Below are 5941 nucleotides of genomic sequence, written 5' to 3'. Positions count from 1 at the left end.
CGGCCCCGCCCCGCTCCCTCCCCCGGCGCGGTGGATCCGCTTCCCGTCGGAGCCCCGCGGGCCTCGGCTGCCGATGAGTTTCCGGGTCGGCGGCCTGAACTTGTGCTGCCGCCGCCGGTTGTTGACCGCGGGCGGAGAAAGAGGGAGTGAGCCGAGGCTGCGGGCCGGGCCGGGAGCAGGAGGTGCGGCTGACTGACGGGCGGGGAGGCGCCGAGGCGGAGCGGCCGCCCGTGCCCGCGGAGCGCCGCCGGCAGCAGCTGTCAGCGCCGCCGCCGAACAAAGGGGTAGCGAGCCGGCGGCAGCCGCAGCGCCGTGCCCGCGCCGGGGGCCCCGGCGGGCTGAGTGACAGCCCCGGCTGCCCGCGAGGCTCCCACTGGAGCGGGCACTCCAGAGGGCGCCGTACCCGGAGTGGAGCGGGAGAGAGGAGCGGCCGCTGGGCACATGGAAGCTCTGGGTGGCAGGCGCGGAGGCGCCGGGAAGGGCCGGGGGGAGCCCCTGTGAGGAGCCGGTGAGTGCCCGCGGCGCTGGGCGAGGTTCGGGCGGCGGCTCAGGGAGGGCACGGCGAGCGGAGCCCGGCCGCTTGTGAAGCCTGGGGGCTCCGCACATCGGGGTGTCGGTAGTGCGTGCTGGGGGGGCCGGGCCAGGAGGCGGCTCCGGAGGCGCCTCGGTGCCGTCGGCAGGCGAGGGGAGCGGAGAGGGGGAGGCGGGAGCAGCCGGAGTGCGGAGGTGAAGAAGCAGCAGGTTACCGAGGTTAGTGCAGGGGGGCTGCAGGGGAAGGGGATGGCGGGAGCCGCGGGCCGCCGGGCCGGGGGATAAGGGGGCAGAGAGGCCGCCTCCGTTCCGGGCTCTCGGAGGGCGGGGGGCTCGCCCGGGAGCTGGCAGGGTGGGGGGGGATCGGTGGCAGCTACCCGGGGCGGCCGGGACCGTCGTAAAGTTTGCAAGTGCCCGATGGCCTGGCTTCAGCCAGGTCCCGCTTCTGGGCTCGTGTCCGCCTTGTCGGTAGCCGGGAAATCCTGCCTGGAAGGCAGAAGGGAAAATGTGTGAGGTGGCCGGAGTGGGAGCGTGGGCTGCGGGGCGAGCTGTGACAGTGACCTGGCTTCCTGGCTCGGTAACGCCGTAAGAGCAGCCATTGAATGCGTTTAAACGCTTGCGATTACCGGGGTGTGGGTATATATTTTTTTTTGACTCAGTGGAAAAAATTTAGTTTTGATACCGTAGCAGTTTTATATAAGTAGCAGTATCCCTCTCCCAGGCATGTCTAAGCACATACTGGAAATCGGGCAACTTTTAAAAATTAATCTTAATAATTCATGACTAGTCAGTTTACCTCTTATTTACAGTTCACATGGTATGCAGAGACTATACAGAGTCACGAAAACATTCTCGGCAGAGTAAAGCACTAATACTACTCAAATTGCTTGCATGGATCCCTCCATTATGACTAACCGTCCTTGATTGCACCTTCTTTGAGTGCATTTCTGTGCTTACCGGTTCCAGAAATGGAGTTTTAGTTGTAGACATAATATCAATAATGTGCTGTAATTTAAGTACATTCTCTAAAGAGAGAGACGGCTTTTGAGAGGATTTTGGCTGTAGAGGTTAGCAATGAGAAGAGACTGTGTCTTCCTTACAGAGATGGCTGTTTTATCCTTCCTTTCATCTTTTTGATTTTCAGTATGAACTGTGGTTTAATTTCTCTTTAATCCCTTTTGCATACAGGGGGAAATTACTCTTCTTCCTTGAGGGGGAAAAAAGGCTTTAGTCATAAGAAAAGCAACAGGATTTTTCAACTACTTAAGAGCATGTGACTTGTTTCGTTAAGATGTCTACATAGAAGTAAATTGGTAGAATTTATAGCAACTTTTTTTTTTCCTTTTTTGGACGTGGAAAGAGTAACTGGTTTTATTTACAAATCACAGAAGAGACTTCTGCAAACTTTAATTTCAGGCTTTTCTGTGATCCTGTACTCAGTGAATTCCTTCTTCAACAAATTTTACTTCACTCCTTAATCAAAAGACTATATTTTAATAATACAATCTATTATTCCTGAATTACAGTATTACTTTAAATCTCCTAAAAAGCTCAGCAGTGTCGGTGGTGCTTTGTATTCATGTATATATGCATCAGCAGAGTATTATGAATGAAAATTAATTTTAAAAGAAGGAAAAAAAAATTACAACAGTGCCACTATAATAATAATATCAATAGCCAAAACCCAAAAATTAGGTAAGTTTTATGCAGTCTCTTTTATTTTCACTTGTGCCATCCACACCCAGATAGCATACATACATACATAGGTATGTATGTATGTATGTAACTACATGATTAGGCTTATGACACAAAACATGGGAGTTTCCTGGATGTAGTTACATATTGCATGTGAGTTTACATGTATCTCTTACGTGTTCCTATCTGGCCTACGCACTTCAGAAAATTAAAGAAAACTAAGCATGTAAATATGAAAAGGAATGCCTTCTAAAGCTGTTGGCTTTTATTCAATGGAGCAGCTATAGAAATGGCTTTAGAAAATGTCATGATGTCTTTGTTCACTACATAAAGCCTTGTTAACGTTATGGTTGATTTATTCCATCCTGAGCAGTTTATCACTCTTGGTCTGTGACATCTCTGCTGTGATTGCTTATCACTATGTTTCTTTTTGCTTCACTAGTAGAGCTTTGTTTATTAATCATTAACTAGTTTGCCTAGCAAGTCTTGTGATGTTTTGGATTTTTGTTTGTTTGGGTTTTTTTAAGATTTTTTTTTCCTGTTTTGTGTATTGGAGGGGGTTTTGTTGTTTCTTTTTTTTTTTTGTTTGGGTTTGTTTTTGAGGGGTTTTGTTTGTTGGATTTATTTTTGCTGTTCAGATGTCATGTAGTTACCGTTACCTGAGAAGCTCATTATCTTCTCCTTGGAATCTGATAACTAGATGTTGCTGTCTGCAGTTGTCACTGTTGAAGTTTTGTCAGCTTTGCTAAGGTGACTCATGCCAGTAAGAAGAAAAATTGAGAAGCTGGAGGTTACCAATACGTGTGCTGAAGCAGTTACGTTTCTAATCATATTACTGTCTTTGCATAATTAGTAATGACACATAGCAAAGAGAGATCTGTTTTGCTTGAAGAGCAGCCCTGTGGAAATTCTGAAATGTTCAAAATGACATGGAAAATTCTGTTTTCAACATCAGTATCATCAGGCAAGACTCTTCCTGCTTTTGCTTCCTCCTCCTTAAATACGTACCACATAGTTTTCCATGAAGCATCATAGAAATCACACTTACGTGTAAATTTTAGGGGGAAAGATTATTTCATGCAAGATTATATTACGTTTTACACTGAAAGTTCAAGCCAGAGGTGTCTACCCAGTGTTTAACAACTGCTGGTTTTCTTCACAAAGCGAAGACACTGCTAAGTGTCTTCAAGAGTTATTGGAAACAGACAAGTCAGTCTTTGCTTGTTACAGTGGAAGGCCAAGTGCAAGGTCCCCACCTGGGTCAGGGCAACTCCTGGTATTGACACAGGCTGGGGGGTGAAGGGCTTGAGAACAACCCTCTCGAGGAGGACTTGAGAGTACTTTTGGATGAAAAACTGGACGTGAGCTGGCAGTCTGCACTTGCAGCCCAGAAAGCCAGTTGTATCCTGGGCTGCATCAAAAGCAGCATGGCCAGCGGGGTGAGGGAGGGGATTCTGCCCCTGTGCTCTGCCCTGGTGAGAGACACCTTGCCTGGGATGCTGCATCCAGCTCTGGGGCCCCTCAAACAGCAAAGACACGAACCTGTTGGAGCAGGTCTGGAGGAGGGACACAAACATGGAGCAGCTGTCCTATGAAGAGAGGCCAAGAGAGTTGGGGTTCCTCACCCTGGAGAAGGTTCCAAGGAGATGCTGTTGCAACCTTTCAGTATATAAAGAAAGCCCACAAGAAAGACTTTTTACTGAGACCTGTTTTGACAGGACAAGGAACAAGAGTTTTTAACTGTTTTAGATAAGGCAAGCACTTCTTTTGATCTAAAGCTTATTTGTCGTACTGCTAATATTCTTGAATTTTCTTTAAAGACTTTTGTTGAAGTTGCTCAAGAGAGATTTTTATTTGGTGGTGTCCTTAGATTTGTCTTTTAAATTCTGACCTCTGTTGGAGGATAATTGCAGCTAAAATATGGGAAGACATTGTAAATGGATTACTGGTGGGAAATAGGAAGGTCTCTCTGCTGAATGCTTGGGATCCTTCCTAGCTCGGGTGTCTTTGTGGAGCAGCTGCGTTACAGTGTTGCAAAGGAAAGTTACTCTTGTAACTTTTCTTTTTTAATTTTGTACTGAGAGGGAAGAAAGGGGACAAAATCAATCATCTAAAAGCAAGACTTACATTTGTGGGTAAACCTAGAAATCAATGTTTGCACACAACCTTCGTTATAGTAGCATTGTTCTTTGAGAATAACTTAGTGCAGTTTATATATTACATAGTGACAACTGAGGCACTATATTATAAATTCTGTATAAAATAGTTTTTATGTACAGGCTTCTGTGTTGGAGAAATTTCATTAAATTTCTTGGGGATTTTCCCTATTTAAAGGAGTTTCCTAGTGGCTTGTGATTACCGTTTTGACATACCTGAAGAACTTGTAGTAGTCATGATATGGTAGACTCCCTATGCTCTCTGCCCAGCTGAGTACAGTGACTTTAAGGGATATGGGGCAATGGTGGCAAGTTCCTGCCCAGTGCAGCAGAGGTGTGTCTCTTCTGTGACTGCTTTACCTTCCCAAATGCCTTTACCATAATGCTTAGGAGCCTCTGCACATGAAACCAGTCACAAGGATGATGGTTCATCTAGCTTGGTGCTGCCAAGGTTAAGTTGACCTGAACCCTGCATCAAATCTGTTCCCACAAAGCAAAAAGGATGGAACATTGTCGCAGGAGACTCCCTTCTGAAGGGAACAGAAGGTTCAAAGAGAAGGACCCACTTCTTGGGGAAGTCTCTTGCTTCCCTGAGGCCTGGGTTAAAGATATGGAGAGAAAATTTTCTATCCTGGAAGTTGCAAGAAGTATGAGGGCAATGATGAGAACATTCAGGGCCTTGGTTAAGGAATCAGGAGCACAAGTAGTGTACTTCTGTATCCTTCCAGTTGCAGGGAATGATGAGGGAACAATCAATTCCTGGCTCCAAGCCTAGTGTCACTGGCAGAATTTTGGGGGATTTAATCATGGGTTGGTTTACATGACACCAGGCCTTCTGGCGACAGACAGTGTACACCTATCTCAAAGGGAGAAAAAGATCTTTGCACAGGAGTTAGAAGGGCTCATTAGAAAAGCTTTAAACTAGATTTGAAGGGGGAAACTGATAAAACCAGGCTCACTAGAGATAAGCCTGGGGGCAGCACACCCATGTTTGAGGGATGGTGTGCTAGCAGTCCTTTGATCTTCCATTTCAGTGAAGACAGGGGGTGAAGATCCATGTGGCAGCAAAGACCAGAGTTTCTCCATGTGTTAGAAACCACAGAAGCATCTGAGAGTGGTCATACAGGAATTAGGACTTCTTCCCCAAAAAAGGTGGAGGTATAAATAGCCTGATTGAAGTGCTTCTGCTCCAGTGCATGCAGCACAGGCAACAAACAGGAGGAGGTGGAAGCCATTGTGCAGCAAAGACAATTATGATATAATTGCCATTACGGAAACATGGTCATTGTGCGATGACTCACAACTGAAGGGCTGCAGTGGATGGCTGTAAACTCTTCAGAAGGGTAGGCAGGGAAGGAGAGGCAGTGGAATAGCCCTGTGTTTTAGGGAGTGCTTGGATTGTCTAGAGCTTAATTATGGTGCCAATAGGGTTGTTTATGGGTGAGAATCAGGGGCAAGGCCAACAGCGCAGATATCCTGATTGGGAGTCTCTTACATCTAGCCAGCTTGCAGAGGCAGACAAAATATTCTCTGAGCAGCTGTGAGGAGTTTTACAATCA

At 46.9% G+C, this 5941-nt stretch overlaps 1 protein-coding gene across 3 annotated transcripts in view; it reads left to right on the top strand.

The window, feature by feature from the left end:
* Positions 1-45: 45 nt before the first annotated feature.
* The window catches only part of ANKIB1 (ankyrin repeat and IBR domain containing 1), an 86829-nt gene continuing 80933 nt past the window's right edge, over positions 46-5941 (top strand). For 2 of the 3 annotated variants that reach the window (XM_066197648.1, XM_066197638.1), the window contains exon 1: positions 46-508. The gene's annotated coding sequence lies outside the window, so the exon portion shown is untranslated. The remainder of the gene's footprint in view (positions 509-5941) is intronic. The other variant, XM_066197657.1, reaches the window with a different exon arrangement.

The sequence above is a fragment of the Chamaea fasciata genome, unplaced genomic scaffold (assembly GCF_029207755.1).
Source record: "Chamaea fasciata isolate MVZ Bird 193981 ecotype frontalis unplaced genomic scaffold, bChaFas1.0.hap1 SCAF_1, whole genome shotgun sequence".
Classification (NCBI taxonomy): Eukaryota; Metazoa; Chordata; class Aves; order Passeriformes; family Sylviidae; genus Chamaea; species Chamaea fasciata.
This window is presented reverse-complemented; position numbering and strand designations above follow the sequence as displayed.